The sequence below is a fragment of the Lichenostomus cassidix genome, unplaced genomic scaffold (genome assembly GCF_008360975.1).
Source record: "Lichenostomus cassidix isolate B80296 unplaced genomic scaffold, HeHo_3.0 HiC_scaffold_38, whole genome shotgun sequence".
Classification (NCBI taxonomy): Eukaryota; Metazoa; Chordata; class Aves; order Passeriformes; family Meliphagidae; genus Lichenostomus; species Lichenostomus cassidix.
In genome coordinates, this window is record NW_028147440.1 from 1,234,518 (window position 1) to 1,242,064 (window position 7,547).

Below are 7,547 nucleotides of genomic sequence, written 5' to 3' on the forward strand. Positions count from 1 at the left end.
TGGGGCAGAAAATGGGGGAAATAAATCTCACAATTTGGGCAATGGGGGAGGGGCGGGGGGGGGGGTGGCTTTGGGGACACCCCACCCCCCCCCAGGGGACAGGAGCCCCCCGAAAACTGTGACAGGGGGTGGCAGGGTGGGGGGCTCAGCCCCTCCCCCGCCGTCACCCCAAAGGCTGCACTGCACTTTCTGGACCCGGGTGTCCCCCTCCCCCTCCCCCACCCCGCTCTGGGGGGGGGGTTGGGGGTGTCCCCTGTTGTCCCCAACCCTGTCTGTCTGTCTGTCTGTCTGTCCCCTCCCCCGCCCGCCATGATCACTCAGGACTTGGGGAGCCCCTCCCCCCCTCCCGGATAATGTCACCTCTCCTCGTGTCCCCAAACCCGCTCTGTGTCCCCCTGTCGCCCCTCCCCCACCCCGTGTGTGTCCCCAGTGTCCCCTCAGTGTCCCCTCTGTCCCCCCCGGGCTCCCCACACCCCCCGAGCAATAACTGGAGCCGCCGGACTCGCCGAGGAGAGGTAGGGCCGGCCTGCTGTCCCCAGAATGTCCCCAGAATGTCCCCTGTGGTGGGAGTGGCACCCCGGAATGGGGGGAGGGGACACGGAATTTGGGGGGGGAAACGGCCCTGCTGCGAGGCCAGGCTGCGTTTCCATGGTAACTGGACTAGGCCAGGTACTACTGCTAGGCCAGGCTGCGTTTCCATGGTTACAGGACTAGGCCTGAGTCCTTACTGCGAGGCCAGGCTGCGTTTCTGTGGTAACGGGACTAGGCCAGGCACTACTGCTAAGCCAGGCTGGTTTTCCATGGTAACCAGACTAGGCCGGGCTGGGTTTCCAGGGTAACAAGTACAGGCCTGTGTCCTCACTGCAAAATCAGGCTGTGTTTCCATGGTAACGGGACTAGGCCAGGCTGCGTTTCCATGGTAACAGGTATAGGCCTGTGTCCTCACTGCAAAATCAGGCTGTGTTTCCATGGTAACGAGACTAGGCCAGGCCCTACTGTGAGGCCAGGCTGGGTTTCCACGGTAACGAGACTAGGCCTGAGCTCTATTGCATGATCAGGCTTTGTTTCCATGGTAACAGGACTAGGCCTGAGTTGTCATGGGAATCTCAGGCTGCGTTTCCATGGTAACTGGACTGGGCCTGAGTGCTCTGCAAGGCCTGGCTGGGTTTCCACGGTAACAGGCCTGTGTCCTCACTGCAAAATCAGGCTGTGTTTCCATGGTAACAGGACTAGGCCTCACTGCAAAATCAGGCTGCGTTTCCATGGTAACTGGACTAGGCCTGAGTCCTTACTGTGAGGCCAGGCTGTTTCCATGGTAACAGGACTAGGCCTCAGCCCTCCCTGCACGATCAGGTTGTATTTCCACGGTAAGAAATGGAAATAGGCTGGGAATAGGAGTAGGCTGAGGACAGGCTGCGTTTCCATGGTAACTGGAGCAGGCCTGAGCTCTCACTGTGAGGCCAGGCTGTGTTTCCATGGTAACTGGAGCAGGCCTGGCATTACTGGAAAGCCAGGCTGCCGTTTCCAAGGTAATGGGACTAGGCCTGAGCGCTCACTGTGAGACCAGGCTGTGTTTCCATGGCAACAGGACTAGGCCAGGCCCTACTGCGACGCCAGGCTGGGTTTCCATGGAAACACAACTAGGCCTGAGTCCTTACTTTGACTTCAGGCTGCGTTTCCATGGCAACAGGACCAGGCCTGAGCCCTCACCGCGAGGCCAGGCTGCGTTTCCATGGCAATGGGGCTAGGCCTGAGCCCTTACTTTGAGCTCAGGCTGTGTTTCCACGGTAACTGGACTAGGCCAGGCTGCATTTCCATGGCAACGGGACTAGGCCAGGCTGTGTTTCCATGGTAACAGGACTAGGCCTGGCATTACTGGAAAGCCAGGCTGTGTTTCCATGGTAACAGGACCAAGCCTGAGCCCTCACCGCGAGGCCAGGCTGCGTTTCCATGGCAATGGGGCTAGGCCTGAGTCTTTACTTTGAGCTCAGGCTGTGTTTCTACGGTAACTGGACTAGGCCTGGGCTCTCCCTTTGACCTCAGGCTGCGTTTCCATGGTAACTGGAGCAGGCCTGTCGTCACTGAAAAGCCAGGCTGCGTTTCCATAGCAACGGGACTAGGCCAGGTTGTGTTTCCATGGCAACAGGACTAGGCCTGAGCTCTACAGCAGGATCAGGCTTTGTTTCCATGGTAACGGGACTAGGCCTGAGTCCTTACTTTGACCTCAGGCTGCGTTTCCATGGTAACTGGACTAGGCCTGAGCTCTCCCTTTGACCTCAGGCTGTGTTTCCATGGCAACAGGACCAGGCCTGAGCCCTCACCGCGAGGCCAGGCTGCGTTTCCATGGCAACGGCACTAGGCCAGCTCCCCCAAAAACAGGCCCCGCCCCCTTTGGGGGGGGCCGGGACCCCCCCAACCCCGCCCCCCCCACCCGGGGGGGCTCCCTGGGGGGTGTGGCAGTTTGGGGGCGGGGCCAGGCTGGGCGCCCCGCCCCCCGACCAGCATGTCTGCATGTCCGACCCGCCGGTATTTATCGTTATATGCAAAAAACAAACCCCAAAAACCCCAAAACCCCCCGAATTCACCCCAAACCTCCCTCCCCACCCCCATCCCCTCCCCCACCCCCTCCCCGGCGCGGCGGGAGCCTTATGCAAATGACTCCTATGCAAATGAGATGCTAATGAGGACTAACTTGCTCCCCCGCCCCTCCCCCCCCGGTTCGCTGCATGTTCGGGGGGTTTCCTCCCCCTCCTGCTTTTTGGGGGGAGGGGCGGCCCGCCCCTCCCCCCCGGGCTGCGCTGTAACAAGCTCCTCCCCCCTTTCCCCCTTAATGACTTATTTATTAACACCTCATGAATATTCATGACCCCCTCCCCTCCCCCACCCTGGGCTCGGTGCAATCGCCCCTCCCCCCCTCGCTCCGGGGTTGGTTTTTTTTTTTTGGGGGGGTGGGGGTGGGGCGCCCCCCCGTTTTGGGGGGGGTCTGACTCAGGAAGGGGGGGGAGGGGCTGTGCCAAACTTGGGGGGGCTCCCCGGGGGTGGGGGAGGGGCGGGGGGCCCCGCGGGGGGGTGGGTGGGGGAGGGGCTGGGGGGGAGGGGCGCAGAGCTATTTTTTCACGCGGGGAAGTTGATCGGCCGCGAAATAAAGAGTTAAACAAACATGGCGGAGAGTGGCTGGAGGGGGAGGGGGCCAGGGTCACACCTGAGTGTCACCTGATGTCACCAAATGTCCTCAGTGTCCCACCTGGGTGTCACCAGATGTCCCCAGTGTCTCACCAGGTGTCACCCCATGTCCCCAGATGTCCCCAGTGTCCCACCAGAGTGTCACCCGATGTCACCAGTGTCCCACCCGGGTGTCACCTGATGTCCCCAGTGTCCCCCCTCCGGGTGTCACCCGATGTCCCCAACCCCCCCAGTGCCACCCGAGGTCACAGCTGGAGCAGGAATAGAAAAGCTTTTTATTCTGAAGGCGCTGGAGCTGGGAGGGACAGGAGGTGACAGGGACATTGGGGGTGACAGGGACACAGGAGGGGACAGGGACTTCAGGGTGACAAGGACATTGGGGTTACAGGGACATTGGGGGTGACAAGGGGAATGACAGGGCCCTGGGGTGACAGGGACATGATGGGGTGACAAGGGGGTGACAGGGATATTGGGGGGTGACAGGGACTTGGGAGGGGACAGGGGGTGACAAGGGGGCAAGGGGTGACAAGGACATTGAGGGTGATAGGGACATGGTGGGGACACAGGGACATGGGGAGGGGACAGGGCCTTAGGGACTGACGGGGACATTGGGAGTGACAAGGGACAGTGTCAGGGTGACAAGGGACATGGGGAGGGGACAGGGTGACAAGGGGGTGACAGGGACATTGGGGTGACAGGGACACATGGGGACAGGAGGCTGATGGGGACAAAGGAGGTGACAAAGGGATGGGGCACAGGGACACGGGGGTGACAAGGAACAGGGTCAGGGTGACAGGAGGGGACACAGGGGATGACAAGGGACAGGGTCAGGGTGACAAGTGGTGACAAGGGACAGGGTCAGGGTGACAGGGAGGTGACAGGGGACAAGGTTAAGGTGACAAGGGACAGGGTTAGGGTGACAAAGGGCAGGTTTGGGGTGATGGGGAGGTGACAAGGGACACGGGGAGACAAGGGACAGTGTCAGGATGACAAGGGACAGGGTCAGGGTGACAGGAGGGGACACAGGGGGTGACAGGGGACAGGCTTGGGGTGACGGGGTGGCAGGAGGGGACACAGGGATCACAGTCGCGGTGTGGCGGTGTCACGGTGCCGCGGTGTCACCGTCACTCACAGTTTCGTCTCCCCCCTCCCCCCGTTAATTAGTTAGTTAATTAATTAATTAATTAAAAAGTCAGCAGCAGCGCGGGGTGGGGGAGGGGCAGCCACCCCCCGGGGGACTTGGGGACAGCGGATGGTGCCAGCCCATCCCCCACGGGGACAGCGGTGTCACCGGCCGGGGGGAGGGGACGCCGAGGTGTCCCCCGGGGGCTGGGGGAGGGGTCACAGTGTCACCCTCGGGGTGTCACCCTCGGGGTGTCACCTCCGTGGCGGTGGGGTCACCCGCGGGGTCACCTGCAGGGCTGCGATGTCACCCGCGGGGGTGTCACCCCTGGGGACAGGCGGTGGTGTCACCCGCGGGGTCACAGTGCCACCTGCGGGGACGTGGTGTCACCCGCAGGGATGTGGGGTCACCTGTGGGGTCACAGTGTCACCCACAGGGACATGGGGTCACCTTAAGGGTCACAGTGTCACCTGCAGGGTCACAGTGTCACCCACAGGGACGCGGGGTCACTCATGGGGACAGGCGTTGATGTCACCTGTGGGATCACAGGGTCACCTGCAGGGTCACAGTGTCACCTACGGGGTCACAGTGTCACCTTAAGGGTCACAGTGTCACCTGCAGGGACATGGGGTCACCCACGGGGTCACAGTGTCACCCACGGGGTCACAGTGTCACCTTAAGGGTCACAGTGTCACCTGCAGGGACATGGGGTCACCTTAAGGGTCACAGTGTCACCTGCAGAGTCACAGTGTCACCCACAGGGACGCAGGGTCACTCATGGGGACAGGCGTTGATGTCACCTGCGGGGTCAGTGTCACCCACGGGGTCACAGTGTCACCTGCGGGGTCACAGTGTCACCCGTGGGGTCACAGTGTCACCTGTGGGGTCACAGGGTCACCCACAGGGTCACAGTGTCACCCACGGGGACATGGGGTCACCTTAAGGGTCACAGTGTCACCTGCAGGGTCACAGGGTCACCCACAGGGACATGGTGTCACCCATGGGGACAGGCGGTGGTGTCACCCACAGTGTCACCTAAAGGGTCACAGGGTCACCCACAGGGTCACAGTGTCACCTGCAGGGACATGGTGTCCCTCACAGTAACATGGTGTCACCCCTGGGGACAGGCGTTGGTGTCACCCACAGGGTCACAGTGTCACCCACAGCAATGTGGTGTCACCCTCAGGGTCACAGTGTCACCCTCAGGGACATGGTGTCACTCATGGGGACAGGCGTTGGTGTCACCCACAGGGTCACAGTGTCACCACGGGGTCACAGTGTCACCCTCAGGGACACCCAGATTTGTCCCCTGGGGCTGTGTTGGTGGCCGTGGTGTCACCCTTGGGGACAGGGTGACACGGATGGTCTCCATGGTGGCACTTTGGGGACAAAACGTGTCCTCGGTGGGATCTGTCCTTGTCCTCGCTGGTGACACTGTGGGTGACACTGTCCTCATCCTTGTCACCATGAGTGTCACCTCAGGTGCCACCGAGCTGTCCTTGTCCTCGCTGGTGTCACCTCACTGGCCATGGTGACCTGTCTGTGTCACTGTCCTTGTCACAAGTGCCACACCTCCTTGTCCTTGCTGGTGTCACCGTGGGTGCCTCAGGGACATGTCCTTGTCCTCGCTGTCACCGTGACTGTCACCGTGACCTGGCCTTGTCCTCGCCGGTGTCACCCAGGTGACATCATCCTCCTCAGTGTCACTGCAGGGGCCACGGGGACCTCTGTGTGTCCTCCTTGTCACCTTGAGTGCCACAAGGTGTCCTTGTCCTTGTCACCATGGGTGCCACATGGACCTGTCCTTGCCCAGCTGCCATCGCAGGTGCCACCTGTCCTTGTCCTTGCTGGTGTCACCCAGGTGACATCATCCTCCTCGGTGTCACTGCAGGGGCCATGGGGACCTCTGTGTGTCCTTGTCACCATGAGTGTCACAAGGTGTCCTTGTCCTTGTCACCGTGGGTGCCACAAGGACTTCTCCATGTCCTTATCTGTGTCACCATGAGTGCCACAGGGACCTGTCCTTGTCACTGTTGTCACATCAGGTGCCACCCACCTGTCCTTGCCCAGCTGGCCATCGCAGGTGTCACCTGTCCTTGTCTTTGCTGTCCTTGTCTGTGTCACCCAGGTGACATCATCCTCCTTGGTGTCACCACAGGGACCCCTCTGTGTCCTTGTCCTTGTCACCATGAGTGCCACAAGGACTTCTCCATGTCCTTGTCCTTGTCACCATGAGTGCCACATGGACCTCTCTGTGTCCTGCTTGTCACCATGGGTGCCACGAGGTGTCCTTGTCCTTGTCGCCGTGAGTGCCACAAGGACTTCTCCATGTCCTTATCCGTGTCACCGTGAGTGCCACAGGGACCTGTCCTTGTCACTGTTGTCACATCAGGTGCCACCCACCTGTCCTTGCCCAGCTGGCCATCGCTGTCCTCGCCAGTGTGACCCAGGTGACATCATCCTCCTCGGTGTCACCACAGGGACCTCTCTGTGTCATCGTCCTTGTCACCATGAGTGCCACAGGGACCTGTGTCCTTGTCACCATGGGTGCCACGAGGTGTCCTTGTCCTTGTCACCGTGAGTGCCACATGGACCTGTGTCCTTGTCCTTGTCACTGTTGTCACATCAGGTGCCACCCACCTGTTCTTGCCCAGCTGGCCATCGCAGGTGTCACCTGTCCTTGTCCTCGCTGTCCTCGCCAGTGTGACCCAGGTGACATCATCCTCCTCAGTGTCACTACAGGGACCCCTCTGTGTCCTTGTCCTTGTCACCATGGGTGCCACAGGGACCTCTCCATGTCCTTATCTGTGTCACCATGAGTGCCACAGGGACCTGTCATTGTCACTGTTGTCACATCAGGTGCCACCTGTCCTTGTCCTCGCCGGTGTCCCTTCACGAGCCATGGTGTCTCCTCTGTGTCATTGTTGTCACCGCGTCTGGTGTCCCCAGGGCATGTCCAGGGTGTCCCAGGGGTGTCTGGGATGTCCCCAGGGTGTCCCCGCAGTGTCCCCAGGGTGTGCGGGGTGTCCCCAGGGGTGTCCCCACAGTGTCTGGGATGTCCCCAGGGTGTCCCCAGGGGTGTCCAGGGTGTCCCCGCAGTGTCCCCAGGGTGTGCGGGGTGTCCCCAGGGGTGTCCCCACAGTGTCTGGGATGTCCCCAGGGTGTCCCCAGGGGTGTCCAGGGTGTCCCCGCAGTGTCCCCAGGGTGTGCGGGGTGTCCCCAGGGGTGTCCCCACAGTGTC

At 61.2% G+C, this 7,547-nt stretch overlaps 5 long non-coding RNA genes across 8 annotated transcripts in view; 3 read left to right on the forward strand and 2 right to left on the reverse strand.

Annotated features, from left to right (window-relative positions):
- Positions 1 to 49: 49 nt before the first annotated feature.
- The window catches only part of LOC146422925 (uncharacterized), a 24,748-nt gene continuing 17,250 nt past the window's right edge, over positions 50 to 7,547 (forward strand). The window contains exons 1-2 of one of the 4 annotated variants that reach the window (XR_014847818.1): positions 50 to 1,805; positions 1,888 to 2,190. This is a non-coding gene — a long non-coding RNA (uncharacterized LOC146422925). Of the gene's footprint in view, positions 2,191 to 7,547 lie in introns of all 4 variants that reach the window. The other 3 variants (XR_014847820.1, XR_014847819.1, XR_014847821.1) reach the window with 3 other exon arrangements.
- On the reverse strand, positions 3,441 to 3,885 carry LOC146422926 (uncharacterized). The gene is made up of 2 exons (XR_014847823.1): positions 3,785 to 3,885; positions 3,441 to 3,540 (listed from the first exon to the last, which is right to left on the reverse strand). It is a non-coding gene; the product is annotated as an uncharacterized LOC146422926 (long non-coding RNA).
- LOC146422927 (uncharacterized) lies at positions 3,984 to 4,347 on the forward strand. The gene is made up of 3 exons (XR_014847826.1): positions 3,984 to 4,015; positions 4,079 to 4,113; positions 4,227 to 4,347. It is a non-coding gene; the product is annotated as an uncharacterized LOC146422927 (long non-coding RNA).
- The window catches only part of LOC146422928 (uncharacterized), a 25,124-nt gene continuing 22,225 nt past the window's right edge, over positions 4,649 to 7,547 (reverse strand). The window contains exons 4-8 of the long non-coding RNA XR_014847817.1: positions 7,053 to 7,095; positions 6,791 to 6,833; positions 5,572 to 6,554; positions 5,342 to 5,487; positions 4,649 to 4,716 (exon numbers count right to left, since the gene is read on the reverse strand). This is a non-coding gene — a long non-coding RNA (uncharacterized LOC146422928). The remainder of the gene's footprint in view (positions 4,717 to 5,341; positions 5,488 to 5,571; positions 6,555 to 6,790; positions 6,834 to 7,052; positions 7,096 to 7,547) is intronic.
- Positions 6,137 to 7,183, forward strand: LOC146422929 (uncharacterized). The gene is made up of 3 exons (XR_014847824.1): positions 6,137 to 6,216; positions 6,864 to 6,887; positions 7,049 to 7,183. It is a non-coding gene; the product is annotated as an uncharacterized LOC146422929 (long non-coding RNA).